At 42.6% G+C, this 18917-nt stretch overlaps 1 long non-coding RNA gene across 2 annotated transcripts; it reads right to left on the reverse strand.

The window, feature by feature from the left end:
- Positions 1 to 234: 234 nt before the first annotated feature.
- On the reverse strand, positions 235 to 18244 carry LOC306659797. 2 transcript variants are annotated; one of them, XR_013763439.1, is made up of 3 exons: positions 17966 to 18244; positions 9131 to 9256; positions 235 to 2482 (listed from the first exon to the last, which is right to left on the reverse strand). It is a non-coding gene; the product is annotated as an uncharacterized lncRNA (long non-coding RNA). The 2 variants fall into 2 exon arrangements; XR_013763440.1 differs by lacking the exon at positions 17966 to 18244 and adding an exon at positions 9353 to 10980.
- Positions 18245 to 18917: the final 673 nt, after the last annotated feature.

Genomic DNA, 18917 nt, shown 5'->3' on the forward strand with positions numbered 1-18917 from the left:
AAATTTACAATCCTCTGCCTCAGCCTCCCAAGTTGCTGGGATTATAGGCATGTGCCACTTTGCCCAGCAACTCCATGTGGGGTGTGTGTGTGTGTGTTAGATTTAATGAAATGGGTATGTCACAGAAAGAAAAGATGTCTCTGGAGAAGAGTCTGGGTTCCCAGAGGAGAGGAGGAATTCAGCTTGGGACCAGTGGGGTTCTTGGCATGACAGAAAAGAATTTCAGCAAGACCATAAAGGCATAGACAGAACTTTATTTAGGAAGCAGATACACATTCAAGGGAGCATGCAGGGCATCCTGAGAGTGAGAAGCCCTGCCTTGGGTTGGGTTCCAGGATTTCCAGAAGGGCAGTAGTTAGGGGATGGGCTGGAGGTAGAGCCAGGTGAAGTCACAGAATTTTCAGAATTTTCAGCAGTTTTCTCTGCGTTCCTGTATTTTCTTCATTTAACAAGGGTATGGGCTAAGGCCATGCTGCTAGACATTTACAACTGCGCTTTCTGCATCTTGATGACTCTTGGGTGTTTTCTTTGAGAATCAGGACCTTTATCTTAAATCCCTAACTCATTCTCCACCCCCAAACTTAGATCCCTTTTTATTAAGGGGTGCAGAAGGGGGTAGTTCCGTCTTCTGTATCTGCTTCAAGCTGATAGGGGTCGTTGTCCCTACCTACCCAGGGGTCTAGCATTTTCCTGCCCGATTTACTGTGAACAGAGAGAGATCAGTCTCAGTTGTTGAAATGGGTCGGAATCCTTGTTTTGTCATGGTTTTAACATGTAATTGCCGTAATCTGGAAGACACAAACTTTATTAGGAGATTAAAAAGACAAGGGCCAAATAATAGGAGCAGCAATATAGTTACCAGAGGTCCTAATAGTGGTAATAGCCAAGTGAAGTTAGGTAAGTAAGAGTTAATAGTTTCCCATATATCCTTAGTATTACCCGGATAAACAGTTTTAAGCCAAACAGCTTTTTGTAAAATTTTTTCAGCACTAGTTTCTATTTGTCCTGACACATTGACATAGAAACAACAAGAGGTGTTTGCCAGGGCACAAACTCCACCTTCCTGGGCCAGCAAATAATCTAGAGCCAGCCTATTTTCTATTACCATTTGTGCTAGTGAATCCAAAGATTTTGCTAGCAGTTTAAAGTCTTGTCCAGTTTCTATGGCAATGTCCCCCATGGTTGCTGCAATGTTTTTGGCAGTTACTGCATTATAAGTTATTCCTCCTGCTAATCCAATAAGAGATCCAATTAAGGTTACTACCCCAGCTATTACTAGGCCTGGACCTCTTTTTGTCCTGTGCCTGTGTAATGTCGAAACAGTTCCTTGAGGGTCATTGGTGAAAACTTGTATCTTATCTGCTGGAGAGACAACATATCCTATTCCCCACGTCCCAGTCATCTCTTTCCAATCTATGCACTGCACAGCATACCCTTCATATGTCCCTAAATGACTTTGTGTTTGCGTCATGAAGAACATGCCTCTAGGTAAGCAGAGAAGTCCAGGCTCAAGACTAGCATCTATCTTATCTTTAGGAACCAATGAAGGGTCACTAGTCCATTTACTTAAGGGCGAAAGATTAGTGTTTTTAAGGAGGCCAAAGAGGCCTCTACTGCCCATTGACTGGTGTAGACTGTCAACCCATTCCTTCCAGTGGTCATGAATCCTCCATGTGTTCTCACAGCCAAGAGTGGGAGGGACACAGGTACAGTTAGAAAACCCTGTAGCATTGTATAAGGATGGCTTTGAGGAATGGGGGGACAAGTTGACCGAGTAACACCCAGTCTTGTTACAACAGGAATCTATGATTTTATCACAAGAAAAGAAGGCACTAGATGGTTTCTTAAATATGTGAATGGAACTTGATTTTGAAAATCCACACCTGGGATTTCTAGAGTGACTAAAATTAGATCCAGCTATATTAGTCCACCAGGTCAAGGCTGAGGGTTGGAAAGTCCATGTGGGGGTTTTTGTGGGGATGGCAATTTTAATCGTTGGGTTTGGATAGGTGGCATTAGCTCGGTAAGGTAGATTAAGAATTATATCAGTCTCATTGGCCCAAATACCTTCTAGTATCGGCTTGGATTTCCCCCCCTGAGTGAGTTGGCGATGGCAAATCCAACATTCAGAAGTGAGGTTGTTACCTCTTAGTACATCCTGAGTTAACATATAGAGAAAATTATCTTGCCAGTGTTGAGCCAGGAAAGGAGACATGAACATGAAGAAGAGGAGTATAGTCTGCCACATGGTAATTACCCTTGGCATATGCACTGCTCTGTAGTAGCCCAAGGGTCATGCATAGGAGGATGAGGCTGAAGGACTAGTTTACGACAGAGCAAGAGCAAAAGGAGCAAGATTAACTTAGCTTAAACAGATTTCTTATTTCTTTTGACAGAATCTGTAGATCTTCTAGTGGCTCACATGAATAGGAGTCCTTTTTTATTCTCTCTGTGTCGATGCGGGGTCCTGGTCCTGCAAAACCTCAAGAAGGACAGATTTAATTCTTGAGAAACGGGTCCATGATGTTTGGTCCTTTAGTTTGACAGCTATCAGGGTGATCAGGTGGACTTGGAAAGAACCTTTCCATTTTGGAAGGAACCGATCTAAAGTTGAGTCCCTTTTCTAGGTCTTGAGTTGGACTTTGTCACCAGGGCGAACTTTGGTGTTTTTTTTTTTTTTGTTTTTTTTTTTTTTTTTTAAATTTTTAACTTTTTTTTTATCTTTTTTTATTGCTTCTGAGGATCAAACCCATGGTCTACCTGCATGCTAAGCAAGCACTCTACCACTGAGCTACATTCCCAGACCTCCCAGGTCAAACTTTTGATATACAGGTTGAATCACCAGGAGCTGGAAGAATATTGCTGGCATATTCTAATAAGGCCTTTTGTACTTGGCCCAAATTAATTACATATTTAATCATTTCCTGCATTCTAGGGTCAGTGATAGGATCTGAGGTTAGAAAAGGTCTTCTGTAAAGCATTTCATAAGGACTCAATTGGAGGGAGGTTTTAGGAGCAATCCTGATTCTTGATAGAGCAATAAGTAAAAAGTAATCAGGGCTCTTAAGTCTCTTGGCATAGTTTTGCCAAGGTGGTTCTGATATACAGGTTAGCCCTCTCTACTTTTCCTCATGATTGAGGGTACCTGGAGATGGGAAGATAGTGATGTCCAAAGCCCATGAGACCTCCTAGATTACCTTTGAGACAAAGAAATGTCTGTTGTCACTTTGAAGTAATAGAAATCCAAATGTAGGAATAATTTATTTGAATAAGGCTTTAATGACTTCTTGAGGCTTCTCAGTTGGGGTAGGGTATGCTTCTATTCACCCAGAAAATGTGTCAGCAAAAATGAAGATATGGGGGCCAGGGTTATAGCTCAGTGGGAGAGCGCTTGCCTAGCATGTGTGAGGCACTGGGTTCGATTCTCAGCACCACATAAAAATAAATAAAGGTACTGTGTCCATCTACAACTAAAAAATTAAAAAAAAAAAAAAACAGATATTTAGATCCTTGACATGAGGACATTTGGGTGAAGTCTGAGTGCAATCTTCCCCAGGCAAGTGCCCCCATGTTGTACTGAGTTTAGTTAAGGCAGTGGCTTAGTTCCCTCCCTTGGATTACTATGGAGGCAGAGGGGGCAAGCTCTTGTGACCTCTTGGATGGTAGTTTCAAGGTCTTTTCCTCCGAAGTCATGGATAACCAAGGTGCCCAGTGCCTCACTCCCTAAATGACATGAGTCATGGATCCCTTTGATGATATTTCACTGGTCAGCCTGAGGTAATGAAACTTTATAATCTCTTTGACTAGCTCACTATTCATTTTCTGCTAGTTTACATCCCCTCTGACTTGCCCATTCCCTTTTGGTTTCTGTGTACCATAGGATAGTCTTTAAATTGTGGGGTAGTGGAATTAGCGCCATCTCTGAAATATTTCAAAGTGCTGCTCATCTCGCACTTTGATCTGCACATGCATTTTCCTGCTCTATGGGGGAATTGCCCTTTTGATGTCTTTTGCAGTGCATTACTGCTTCTTGGTCAGGTGACCACACAGCTTCCAAAAGAGAGAGGATTTGATCAGGGAATTTTTGTCTGTTAAAAGTCCCCTTTCTTTCCAAGAAAGTTCCCCTTTCTTCAGCATGAACACGAAGAACCCAGAAAGCATATATATATATATATATATATATATATATATATATATATATATATATATGTATATGTGTGTGTGTGTGTGTATAAACTTGATTATCTTTTCCCAGTTGTAAAGCTCAGGTGGGGCTATTATTTCACCCTTTCTAAGCTGAGGTGTTTGGAGGAAGCAGCTTTGCTTCTGCTGTCTGCTGGAGATGAACTACTAGGCAGGCAGCCTGCTTTTTGAGTTCCCTTGCTCACGTAGCTACTTCCATCTGTAAATAGTACTTTAAGGTCAGATCTGTTTGACTACCATTTTCACACTAAAGTGAAGCAAACTGCTGGGTATGGTGGTGCACACCTGTAATCCCAGTGACTGTGAGGCTGAGGCAGGAGGATTGCAGGTTCAAAACATCCTCAGCAACTTTAAGGAAATAGAAACAAGCTGAGAATTAACTGCTTTTCCTGAAATTTCAAAATCCTAGACTTGAGGATCTGCTTGAGATAGAACATCCCCAGGTCTGCTTTTATCATCTGTTGCACCTAAGAAGAGAGAGGACATCTAGGTGCTAAGTGAAGAATTCCAGAGAAGCCAGCAAGTCTCTTCCCAGAAGAGGAGTGGGACACTGGGAGAACCAGGAAAGGCTGAGTAAAACTAACTTTCCAAACCTGAAAGTTAATTTGGTTTATTGTTTCTTTCATTTTGAGAAATTCTGGTTAATTCCTTTTTATAATCTCTGCCTCTTCATTTAAGTGATCTTTTATTTCCTGTAATTTCTAATACCATCCTTTATTTTGAAGATCAGTCTATGTGTTTTCTAAACTCCAAAATATTTGGATTTGCATGAAAAATATTTGGATTCAAAGATGGTAGAGGTGTGAGACAGAGGGCAAAAAAAGAAAAAGAAAAGGAGGAAAGTCTCAATGGAAAATTGAATGATTGCTTCCATTGGCTTTCAAAATTTTTCTCAACTTCCCTTCTTCACCAATAAGTGGGGTTGTCTGAAGTTTACTATTAGCTCCAGTCCAGTGGGTGCTGGACCAGTTGGGTGGGTGAGGTGATAGCAAGATGCCCTCACACCCTCTTACAGTCTTCCCACTTGTTGTAGCTGCCCCATCTGTTTCATCCCTGCACACTTCAGGACTCGCTGAGCTAGAGAGAGCCCAGTCCTCTCCAGTTTCTTCAACCTGTGCTCTCCCCTGGGGAACTGCCCCTAGTCTACCGCTTTCCACAGGCTTGCCAGACCCAGACTGGCCCATGCAAACCCAGCTGCAATCTGATGGACCTGGGCTTCAGCCTCCCCAGGCTCTGCCTTGCTGCAGTCCCAAGATCTCAATGCCCTCTCAACTTGCAGAGAGACCACCAGGCATGCACTCACACAAAGGAGCAACCCTGCAAAGAGGCAGCCAGGTGGCAGCCGCTACCACACCAAGCAGAAAGACCTCAGGTGCCCTAAACCTGAAAGTTAAAGGCACTGTAAATCATTTGGCCTTGGGGGTACCGTCAACATCAATTACATGCAAGTTCAATTAGAAAGGGGTCCAGGAGGTTCAAACAGAACAGAAAACTGAGTCCTCATATCTAAAAGGAAGTTAATATCTTTCCCTGCCACGTCAAGAGTTACCCAAGCCTCCTCCAAGGTGATGCCTAGTTGATCAAAGGAGGTTTTGCAAAGACTTGTGCATCCTCAGTCTTCAGGGCAGTCATAATGGGAGAGATGACTTCTCCCTTTGGAGGAAAGGATAATCATGCCTCCAGTGATTTCTATCTTTATAGAAAAAGGCATAACTCAGGTGTAGGTCCCCTCTGGGTCAGTCCTTGCTCCAAAGCCCAGGCTCTTTGCAAAGGTGGCAGTTTCCAGGTCTCAAGATTTTACCCCTTCTGTCATGGGGAGCCTTTGGGTAACCCTGAGGGGGCAGGGGCCTTCCAATGTGAGGGCAAGTAAATGGACTTGTTCTTGTGCCTGCTCCCACCCCTTCCAGTCCCTAAAATGTTCTTCTACCTAGTCCTTGTTGTTGAAAATCCCTATGGCCAAATTCAAGAGTTGATCGATGGGAGTTTGAGGTTCTAACACCTGTTTCTGGAGTTTTCCTCTAATATCTGAGGCTGATTGGCTAATTGAGTTCCTGAAAAGATTTGTCTCTCTTGTGAGTCTAATTAGTGTACTTTTGGAGGGTTTCAGGTGAAGCGTAAAGTAAAGCGTAAAGAAGGATTCTTTACCTTGTGTGTTTTTCCTGATCTTTTCATAATTAACTTATTTATACATCTTCTCATTTCCTCAATTAAATGTGAGGAATAGAAAAGAAAGTCTCGATTTTGGCTTTGATAATTCCAACTAGGATTTTGGCTGGGGACCGTGCCCTCCCCTGCAGGGCATTCATGGTTGTGAGCATGACTTCACCATACGCCTTTGCTGCTGCCCACAGACAGGTCTTTTCCTCAGGGATGCAGCAATTGGAAAAGACTGCTTGAATTCCAGGCCATGTTAGAGTGAACATGGTAGTCAGGTCTTGGAACTAGACTGTGAATCTCTCAGGATCCCCTGAGAATCTACCCGATTTTCGTTTACATTGTGTTAAATCAATCATGGAGAAAAGAACTTTTACCCTCTGTTCCCCATCTGCCACTCCTTGAAACAGACAAACATTAGAAGATTTAGAAGTGGTTGGATAATAAAAAGTGCCACTTGTTACACCAGCAGGGTAATTTGAGCCTTGGATGCTGGAGGCTGGTTTGGAGCACTTAGAAATAAATCCTCTGTTGGATCCGGTTCGCCCCTGTTGGGTTTAAGGAGAATACGAGCATGACAGATCTTACCAGAGTCCCATGATCTTGGGTTTTGATATAAGGCCATAAGGGCTTGAACATACGGATTCTCTGTCCATTTTCCTTCCCACTTACAGAATAAATCAAGCTGGTATATTGTGTTAAAGTTTAGATTTCTAGCCAGACCCAGTGACACACACCTGTTAACCCAGCAACTCGGGAGGTTAATATCAGAGGATTGCAAATTCAAGGCCATTAGCAATTTAGCAAGGCCCTAAGCAACTTAGTGAGACCCTGTCTCAAAATCAAAAATATAAAGGGTTGGGGGATGTAGCTCAGTGGTAAAGCACCCCTAGGTTAAATCACCAGTACCCTCCCCTGACAAAATTTAGATTTTCACTTTTAGGCTACAGTTCTTCACTCTAATTGATATTGAGGCCAAACTGTATTACAGAAAAAAAAAAAATCAATTTCTTTCTTTTATGACCTCTGCCTTAAAATAATTCCATTATGTCTTGTGCACCCAAGTGATGAGTTCTCAGAAAGACACACTGAATTACCCATCCTCAGTGGTTTTCTGAAAAGAAAAGAAAAACAAAACAAAAACATAGGTTTCAGGGGACTCTGAGTCCCTAGCCAGGATTAGACCTCTAAGTCTGTCCTAAACTGTCTAAATCATCAGCAGGACTGGCATACTTGTCTCCATTATGCAGTATTTGGGGTGTTTGATAACCCCTACCTAGGCCTCAAAAAAAAGAAATAGAAGAAGAAGGCGGAGGAGGAAGAAGAGGAGGAGGAGAGAAGAAGAAGAAGAAAGGAAGGTAAGAAAAGAAAATTTCTAAAATAACATCCCTAAGGGGGCTGGGGTTGTGGCTCAGTGGTAGAGCGCTTGCCTAGCACATGTGAGGCCCTGGGTTGGATCCTCAGCACCACATGAAAATAAATTAATTAATTAAATGAAATTAAATTTTTAAGAAATCCCTAAGATCTCAAGTAATCTAGGTGCTCTTAAGAACTTACAATTATTTGTTGTTATTATTACTGTTATTATTGTTTTAACTAGCCAGGACACCCACCAAAAAAAACCCTTTGTTTTGAGGCACTTTGAGGATGGCGTAAAGTTAAGTTTCACTAGAGAGTTGTTCCTGTAACAGGGGTCCACTCCTTGCTTTGGACAGAACCCTCGCTGCTCTTCCCACAGTCTACTTCAAAACGGACATCTTCCCCACCCCACCCCCATCTAGCCACGCAGGAAGCAAGATCAACCTTCTTCCCATCCCAGGCCCAGCCATCATCCTTTAGTTTGCAGACTACAGGATTGAAGGGCAGGCCGCTGGGGATCCCAGAAATGACGGTTGCTTAAGGCTACAAATGAATCATGACTCCTGACCGGGCACAGCTGGAATGAGCCCTTGCATCATCTCTTCAAAAAGTCCGGTTTCCCCTGACAAGTGTGAACCACAGCTGCTGGGACAGGATCCCCTGCGTCCCTCCCTTGCCAGCAAAGCAACAACAACCCCCAACCCCCATCCCCACTCCACACTTCAAAACCTTGTCCTCGTTACTGGAGCAGCACTGGGGGCAAGGACTGAGCTTTTGGTATCATTTGTAGCTGACAGTAACTGCATAGGACAGAGTAGTTTAGCTGAAGCATGTAACGTAAGACTGCACAGAGACTGGAGAAGGGGGCGGAGTGGACAGGTCAAGAGGGTGACTTCAGAACTGAGAGGTATAGCTGAAGCTTGCGGTTGGGAGATTTAGAGCAGAAGATAAAGTGAGCCGAGAGATTGACCCCTAAGTGCATCGGGTCTGAATATGGTGATCAATGAGGCTTCTTTAATTGTCACATTAAGACCAGGTCCCAACACTGTGTCTCAGGTTAACCCCTTGGTGAAACAGGATGCTCAAGATGCTGGGAGACCAATTCCTCGTATGCGTCCTCCAGATAAGGGATTTATGTTCCCTCTGACCCAGATATATGGTATGTTGGCCTCAGGGCATCTCCTATCCTGGGTGTTTTTATAAACAAGCACTCATCGTCTAAGGGAGAAAGGGGTTTTGGCTAAGGAAAGGAGGAAGATAAAGAGAGAGAGGAGAAATCACCTATTTCAGTCCCGTAGAGGCTGAGAAAATTATGTGATCTATACAGTGTGAGAAGAGAAAAAAGAGCTCTCAGAGAAGACTACTAGTGGACTACAGAGCTCCTACAGAGTTTTTAGAGTTCAAAAACCCTTACCAGATCCCCAGGATGACGTCAGCTGTCACCTTATTGCCAGGTGAATTCACACAACTCAGGGATTTCCCAGCCATCCAAGAAGGGGAGCCATGGCGAATGAGGCAGACACAGGTGATGCTCTCTGGTCTTTGGAAGTGAGGAAAGCAGAGAGAGAGGTTATAGGTACAGGAACCAACAGAAAAAAACAGTCAAGACAAAAAGAAAATATTTGAGAACACTTACCAAAGTCGGTGCCTCTGGAGATTCCTGTATGGGCCAAGAGATGTCTCCAGAGAAGGGTCCGAAGAGTTCCCAGAGGAGAGAGGGAATTCAACTCAGGACTGGGGTTCTTGGCATAGGTGAGGGTAAAGAATTCCAGCAAGACCCAGACAATGGCATAGACAGAGGTTTACTTAGGAAGCAGATACACATTCAAGGGAGAAGGCGGGCTCTCTCAAGGATGAGAAACGCTGCCTTGGGTTGGGGTCCAGTATTTACACAAGGGCAACCATCAGGGGCTGGACTGGAGGCGGAGCCAGGTGGAGCCACATGATTTTCACCAGTTTTCCCTGCGATCCCATATTTTCCTCGTTTTACGAGGGCATAGGCCAAGGCCGTGCTGTTGAGGATTTAAACTGTGCTTTCTGCATCTTGGCTCTTGGGTGTTTTCTTTGAGACTCAGTATCTCTCTCACTTTATCTTAAATCCCTATCTCAGGTAGTCATGGAAAAGTATGATTGGATAAGAACGTATGATCCAATGGTGAAAAACCTGAGGAAATGTAAGAAGGCTTATTTGTTCAGTCTTCAGTGTCCACCGTATATCTTTAGAGATAAAGGGTGTTCTTTTCCTCCTGGTATGGGGAGGGCACCTTTTGAATGAATCTCATGACCAGCTTCAGGAGAATGTCAGAAAGTCATTCCTAGGCTTTATGGCCTGTTCCTGGGCAGAAGGGTGAGGGAAGGTGAGAATGCCTTCGTGCTTCTGCTGTTTTCTCAAATGCCAGAGTGCCATGTTTTGAGGTAGTGTGTCCCAAACCTCATCAACAATATTAAGATGCCCATTCTCCCCCATCGATCTGTAGGTTCTAAGCAATGTCTATCAAAAGCCCAGAAGGCTTTGCTGGTAGACATTCACAAGCTGATTTTAAAATTCACATGGAAATGCAAGTAATCTTGAATAGTTTAAATAATTCCAAAAAAGGCTGGGTGTGGTGGCGCATGCCTGTAATCACAGCAGCTTGGGAGGCTGAGGCTGGAGGATTGTGAGTTCAAAGCCAGCCTCAGCAAAAGCTAGGGACTAAGCAACTCGGTGAGACCCTGTCCCTAAATAAAATACAAAATAGAGGTGGGGATGTGGCTCAGTGGTTGAGTGTTCCTGAATTCAATCCCCAGTACCCGCCCACCAAAAAAAAAAAAAAATTCCGAAAAGAACAGTTATCTTTCCTGAGAGGAATGCTTAGTCAAAGTTGTAGTAATCAAGACAGTGTGGTATTGGCTCAAGGACAGACGTAGTAGAATGGAATAGAGAGCGCAGAAATAGAGCCACATGTTGATTTCACTTTTGACAACTTTTGACAAACGTTTTTGTAATTCAGTGAGGGGTATCTATCTTTCAGTAAATAATTCTATAATGATGGGGTATTTTTATGGGGGAATTGAACCCTAACTCCCACTGCATAGTATTTACAAAATTAACTCAGAAAAGACTACAGATTAAAACCAAAATTAAGCTGGGTGCAGTGGTGCATGTCTGTAATCCCAGTGATTCAGGAGACTGAGGCAGGAGGATTACAAATTCAAGACCAGCCTCAGCAATTTAGTGAGGCCCTGTCTCAAAATTTTAAAAATAAAATAAGAACAGCTGGGGATGTGACTCAGTGATAAAGTGTCCCTGGGTTTAATCCCCAGTACAAAAAAAAAAAAAAAAAAGCCAATACTACAAAACTACAAGGAAACAGGAGAAAATAATTCAACTGGGGGCCCAGAGTGTGATCTTCAACAACAGAAAACCATTAAAGAAACTGTTAACGGAAAAAATAGACAAATTGAAGTTTTCAAATTTTAAAAATGTCTTTTCTTCTAAAGATACCATTAAGACAATTCAAAGGTACCAGGAGCAGTGGTGTACCTGTAATCCTGGAAGGCAACTTGGAAGGCTGATGGCAAGCTCAAAGCCAGCCTGGGCCGCTTAGTGAGACCCTCATTACCAAATAAAAAAAGGAGGGCGGCTGAGTGAGCTAGCTATGTCATTAACAGAGTCACAAATATCAGAATTTACTGAATAACAACACATTCACCAGCTATAGGTCGCCTGATAGTGGTAAGTTGGTGAAACTCAAGTTCTTTTATGCCAGTCTTAACTTCTAATATTTACAACACTCAAGTCACGCATGACACTTTACACAATTATGTACATAGGTTGCAGAAAGGCTAAAATAGTGTTAAGCAGCTGCTGGGGCTCAGGAGGCTGAATTGAGAGCAAAGGCAGAGAGCAGGTTGAATGTGGAGACAGATACCAACAGTCAACCTAGGTGGTCAGAGAAGATCAAGAACCAGCCAAAGGGGGCTGGGGAGATAGCTCAGTTGGTAGAGTGCTTGCCTTGCAAGCACAAGGCCCTGGGTTCAATCCCCAGCACCGCAAAAAAAAAAAAAAAAAAAAAAAAAAAAAAAAAAAAAGAACCAGCCAAAGAACCGGTTTAGAGTGAAGAGCTACAAAGCAGGAACTTATTCTAGGCCAGGGTCTAGCTGGACAGCAGTTTCAGACTGTCAGCGTCAAGTTTCAGCTTGAGATGTCAGCTTGGAGCAGGCCGTGTGGTCCTCATGGGCAGGAGAAACCACACTCTGAAGTCCAAGGACAGAAATTTGGCAGCTCATGGCGGAGGCAGTGTTCCTGGGCAAGGCTCCTTATGAGTGACCAGGGCATAGGATCAGGGTGCGTCCTGTCTCAGGCATGGGGGTTGCTCCATTTGGTGGTCTGGTGTGTTCTAGTAGCTCATGGGCCTGATTTTCCAATTTGATGTTTGATGTGTGCATGCATCTATGTTCTTAGATTAAGTTCATAGGGGGTCATTTTTATTAGTACAATTTACTTTTTTTAGTTTTTTTAATGATGTTTGAGACAAACATTACCCGATGTACATGTATGATTACACAAATGGTGTGACTCTACTTCATGTACAACCAGAGAAATGAAAAGTTGTACCCCATTTATGTACAATGAATCAAAAAAAATACCACAAATTTAAATGGTGGCAATGGGTATACAAAATTGTGAGAATAGTAAAAAACACTTAATTGTACACATTAAAAAGTTTGCAATATTGAAAAAAAGATTATTTTAATGTATATGTATTTCAGATGTTGATGGACCTTTATTTTATTCATTTATTGCTATGTGGTACTGAGAATCGAACCCAGTGCCCCACACATGCTAGGCAAGTGCTCTACCACTGAGCCACAACCCCAGCCTTTATTAACACAATTTATTTATCACTTTGTTCTTTATTATGGTTGTGCTAGTCAGTGGTGGGTATTTACTTGTACAAACAAGGTGTTGAGTCATTCTAACACAGCACTTGTACTCAGAATGGAGAAACCAATGACAAACTGCTGCTTTATAAAATGGAGTAAGTAACTCAGGGTAAGGCAGTCTGAGACCTACTGTTCTGTACACCCTGGAGTGACTCAGAGCAGGACAGCCTGCTATCCACAGGCCGCGGGTGTAGCTCAAAGGTAAAGTGGTCCTGGGTTCAATCCCCAGTACCACGAAAACTAAAAAATAATATTAAAAAAAGAAAATAGAAGTAACTTAGCCAGGTCCTAAGCAACTCAGTGAGACCCTGTCTCCAAATAAAATATAAAAAAGGGTTAGAGATGTGGTTCAGTGGTTAAGCACCCCTGGGTTCAATGCCCAGAACTAAAACATAATTTTTTTTTTTTTTTTTTTTAAGAGGAGGGCATTAGATTTCTTATTAGTAAAGCAGGGAGGAGTTTTTTTTTTTTTTTTTTTTTTTTTTGCACTTGGGCAAACACCTCAGCACCAGTAAGATTAACATTAAGGAGAGATGCAAGGAAAAGAGCAGCTACATAAATATAACCAGAAGGGACCTATGGGAGGCATATGCCAAAAGCTGAGATAGGAATTTGGGGATACAGAAAAGGGAGAGATATGCTAAGTCTCAAAGGAAGCACCCACTGACCACTGAAATACAGAAAATGCCCTTGAACAGTTGTAATTCCTAAGCCACCAGTCCTGCACCCATGACCCATGACCCATGACCCATGCCACTGCCTGCAAAAATAACATGAGGGCAATGCATAGATGCAAGAAAACTGGCATGAAATTGTGTAACTCACCCTGACTCCACCTCTAGTCTGGCCCCTAGCAAAAGAAAATTTTATATATATATATAATTATATATGTATATAAGCCAGAGGCACTTTGCAATGATCCACATCCCCAACTCCCCAACCCATTTTATCTTTTATTTTGAGAGAGGGCCTTGTAAGTTGCTGAGGCTGGCTTTGAACTTGCATTCCTCCTGCCTCAGTCTCCAAAGTAGCTGAAATTACAGGCATGCACCACTGTACCTGACCCCTTTATAAATACTGACCCGCCACACCCACAGATTGCTGCTTAGTCCTCTGGAGATAGTCTGCATTCTCCCTTCAATTTTTATTTATTCTTTTACCCCCAAAGTGTCTGACTCTCTAAATAGCCTACATTTGCCCTTGAACATGCCTCTTCTTTTCTAAATAAACCTGTCTTTGTCATGTGCTAAAATGTCATGTATGCCAAGAGCCCCGCTGGTCCTGAGAGTTGCCTGAGTTGCCTCTTCTCTCCAGGAACTCCCTGGACTCTTCTTCGGAGACACCTCTACTCCAGAGACAATACGACGAATCTCGCCTGGCTTCTGCCACTTTGGGGCCATTACTCTCTATTATCCTACTTTTGAGTTTCTGGCCCTGCGTGTTTAACATGCTTGTAAGATTTGTGTTGTCCAGACTTCGGTTCCAAGTCAAGCCGGGGCTTGCCCATAGCTTTCAACCCGTTCCAGACCAGAAGCCTGCGTCACGGATCTTGTCCCTCGTAGATCAGGGCGTGAGATTTGATAACCTCCACGGACAGGTAAGATCAACATCCACGGGTCAGCCTGAAGCAGTTACAAGAAGACAGAGACCTCTGCCCTTTCCCCTGAAGAATAAGGAAGATTAAATCTCTCAGCAGGGAATGAGACAGAGACCAGAATAGGGGACAAAAGGACAGATAAATTCTCAGGCCTTAAATCCTAAGCTGTTACCCTCTAAAAATCTCTCCCTACTCCCCCACTCTTTCAACAGTGAGTGGTCCATGCCTTTCCCCACCCTCCTGTGCCTAATCAGATCAGCCATAAGCACCAGGCACAGGATAACACCAGAAGATATTATCAGAGTCATCCAGGAGGAAGAAAATCCTGTACAAAATCACCATAAATCTGAAAGACCCTTCCCCACTGTGGCTCCTGCGTAACAGACTAGCCCCTCCCTTTGTTCAGGGGCAGCCTGGTATTTCTCTCAATCACTGCTGTCCCCCTTCTCAAGGCCACATCCCCCTTCATTTCCCTTCTCCCCACCCATTGAACCTTGTGCTCACTTGACCTCAATTTTCCTGATGCCAAGTCACAAGTTCCCATCTCTGATATCCAAGTCCTTCATTTGTTATAGGCAACAGTCACCTTTGAATCAGTATCTGAACTCAGGCAGGTTCACATGTACGATCATAAAGTCCTTATCTTCTCAAAACGTGGAACTCATTAAGGAAATTTACACTTTTTTTTTTTTTTTTTTGGGATCTGTTCATAACCAAGTAGGCAAATCTTCTGTAAATGGGATTGTTCATTTTGGCTTTCTGAACCTAAGGCTTGAGCTAGCATAGCGCCATAGTATCCATCATATGCCAGGCATGGTGGTGCATGTCTGTAATCCCAGCTACTCAGGAGGGAGAGGCAGGAGGGTTTAAGTTTGAAACCAGCCTCAGCAACTTAGTGAGAACCTGTCTCAAAATAAAATATAAAAAGAACAGGGGATATATCTCAGTGATGGAGCCCCTTGGTTCAATTCCCAGTGTCACAAAAATAAATAAATAAATAAATAAACAAACAAATAAATAAAAATAATATAAATACAAAAATAATAGTGTATGCCATAAAAATTATTTCTTTTTACTGGGGAGAGTGATGCATGCCTATGATCTCAGCAACTTGGGAGGCCAAGGCAGGAGGATAGCAAGTTAGAGGCCAGCCTCAGCAAACTATGGAGGTCCTAAGCAACTTAGTGAGACCCCTGTCTCAAAATTTAAAAATAAAAGGGGAGAGCTGAGGATGTAGCTTAATCATAGAACACCCCTGGGTTCAAGTCCCAGTGCTCCCGCCCAGTTTTTTTTTTTTTTTTTCTTTTAGAACACAGATGAAAGCTTGGTCAGTTTGGTCTTTGGGTTCTTTTTATTTTTCCTGGTTATAACTTTCATGCATACCAAGAACATAAAACCATGTTTAATAGCAAAAAGAGCCTTGAGAACTATAAAAACACTCAGCACACTATTCAAATCCTTGCACTAGGAGACTTGATGAAACTTGAGTGTGGTTTCTGGAAGCATATAGCCACACCATGGGCTAACACAGCCTCCTTGAGTTCCCACCTGGAAGAGCTCAGGGTTGTCAAAGAATTTGGATTGTGTTAGCCAGCACCTTGTGATAGGCCCCTGACCTCCCCTTCTTGGTTCATTTACTAGAAAGAGCTTACAATTGTAAATCCTTTCTCTGTCCCTTTTGAGATACACATATGTATATATATCTCCTACAACTTAGGAGAGTCTCAAGCACCTGAGAGTCATCCCTCTGAGGTGATTAGGAAGGATAGGGCTTCTATCTCCCAGTTTCTGTGGGAGAAAAAAAATTCTAGCTTCCATAGGGGCCAGCTATGAGACACGGCTGGGCTAATCACAACCACATTCACCCTGATCACCCCTTGCTAGGGTTTCATTTGAGTCCTCCTATACCCTCAATCTTCCATTCATTTAGTATTTATTTACTTAAGATGGGAGGGGGTCTCACTATTATTATTGTTCCTTCAAATAATAATAATAATACATATCATTGAAGATTCAATCAACCAGAGTTAGAAACTATGACCAGCTACCTGTTTTGCCAACTGTTTTTTGAACCAGTCAGTCATGCCCATTCATTTACATATCACTTACAGTTGCTTTCTAATTGCTATGTTTTGGATGTGGTTTGAACAAGTCCCTTAAAGGTCCATGTACGGGAAACCTGGCCCCCAGTGTAGTTGTGTTGAGATGGTAGTTGTGTTAAGAGGTGGGGCCTAGCTGAAAGGGTTTGACCTTCGTGAACGGATTGATGCTTTTTTTTTCTTTTCAAGTCCAGGGATTGAACCCAGGGGTGCTCTACCACGAAGCTACATCTTTTAATTTTTTACGGACTGCATTTTCATTCATTGTACACAAGTGGGGTACATCATTTTGTTTCTATGGTTGTACATGATGTAGATTCATACCATTCATGTAATCATACATGTACATAGGGTAATGATGTCTGTCTCATTCCACCATTTTTCATACCTCCCTCCCTCTCATTTCCCTCTACATAATCCAAAGTTCCCCCATTCTTCTCTCACTCCCCCCACCCCCATTATATATCATTCTGCACTTATCAGAGAAAACATTCTGCCTTTGGTTTTTTGGGATTGGCTTATTTCACTTAGCATGATATTCTCCAATTCCATCCATTTATTTGCAAATGCCATAATGTTATTCTTCTTTATGGCTGAATAGTATTCTATTTTGTATATATATATATATATACACCACAGTTTCTTTATCCATTCATCTGTTGAAGGGCATCTAGGTCGGTTTCACAATCTAGCTATTGTGAACTGAGCTGCTATAAACATTGGTGTGGAGTCCTTTTTAATTTTGAGAAAAGGTCTCACTACCTTCTGCCCTCAAACTTATGATCCTCCCCACTTAGCCTCCTGAGTCTCTGGGATCATAGTCTTGTGCCTCTGCTCTTGGATAGATTGATACTTGCTCCACAGGAGTGGGTCAGATCTAATAGGAATGGATAAATGAAGTGAGCCTGGATCCTCCCTGGTTTCTTGCTTTCTATCTCTCTCTCCCTCTAGCACACACTTCCACCATGATGTGAAGTAGTAGCCTGAAGGCCCTCAGCAGAGGCTGAACCAGCGGGCTTGCCAATCTTGAACTTCAACCTCCAAAACTGAGATAATAAACCACTTCTCTTTGTAAAGCACCCAGCATCAGGTATTCCATTATAGCAACACCAAATAGACTCATACACATGCTCTAAGAGCAGAACTGAGTCAAAGTAACAGAGACTCTATGGTCTGCAAAGTCTAAATATTTACAAACTGGCTTTTTACAGAAGTTTTCCAGCTCTGGTAATAAACAGTTCATCACAGAGATGGCAGTTACTAAATGCTACTTTTCCAGCACAGTGCCAAATATCTTGTTTCCACCATGACATGATCTATCCTGTCACTTCCTGGCACATTCTTCTGGATTAAATAAGATTGTGTTACCTTATCTAAAAAATGCCATGTTTTGTTTGTTTGTTTGTTTGTTTGTTTTATTTTTTTGTGGTATTGGGGATTGAACCCAGGGCCTTGCACTTACAAGGCAAGCACTCTACCAACTGATAAATGCCATATTTTAATCACCAAAAGTAAAGAAAGAAGTTCCTGCCTTTCCTGAAGCCGAAACCAAAGCAAAGGCTTTGGGAGACAAGAAGGCAGTGTTGAAAGGCATCTACAGCCATAAAAAGATGTGCATGTCACCTACCTTTCAGTGGCCCGAGACAGCACGGCTCTCAAGGCGCCCAAAGATCCTCAGAAAAGTGCCCCCAGAAGAGACAAGCTTGGTCACTATGCCATCAAGCTCTCCTGATCCCTGAGTCAGCCTTGAAGAAGACTGAAGACAGCAACATGCTTCTCTTGTTCGTGGATGTCAAGGCCAACAAGCACCAGATCTAAGGCTGTAAAGAAGCTCTGGGACACAAAGGTGGCCAAGGTCAACACCCTGATCAGGCCTGTTGGAGAGAAGAAGGCATATGTTTGACTGGTTCCTGATTATGATGCTTTAGATGTTGCCAACAAAATTGAGATCATCTCAACAGAGCCTAGCTGGCTAGTTCTAAATATACATTTTTTTTCAAATGTGTGTGCACAGTGGCACACACCTGTAATCCCAGCGACTCAGGAGGCTGAGGCCAGAGGATTGCAAGTTCAAAGCCAGCCTCAGCAACTTAACAAGGCTGTATGCAACTTAAAAGACCCAGTCTCAAAATTTAAAAAAATTTTTAAAAGGGCTGGGGATGTGGTTTAGTGGTTAAGCTCCCCCAAGTTTGATCATTCATACAACAACAACAAAAAAAAAAAGATAAAAATAGGAGTACATATAATTTAATTAATTCTCACAAAACAAACAGATTTGGGTAATAACAACTCAAGGCCAAAAAATATATCATTGTCCCTTATTCTTCCTCTGCAGTCTCTACCTTTCTGTATTTTCTGAAGGTTACCACTATCTTGACTTTTATTTTTGTGGTACTGGGAATTGAACCCAGGGGTGCTCTACCACTAAGATAAACCTTTTCCCTTCTATTATTTTTAATTTTGAAACAGGGTCTAAGTTACCAGGCTGGCCTCAAATTTGTGATCGTGTTGCCTCAGCCTCCCAAGTAGCTGGGATTACAGGTATGTGCCGACACGCCCACTTTACCATCTTGACTTCT

The sequence above is a fragment of the Sciurus vulgaris genome (assembly GCF_902686455.1).
Source record: "Sciurus vulgaris genome assembly, chromosome: 4".
NCBI classification, from domain to species: domain Eukaryota; kingdom Metazoa; phylum Chordata; class Mammalia; order Rodentia; family Sciuridae; genus Sciurus; species Sciurus vulgaris.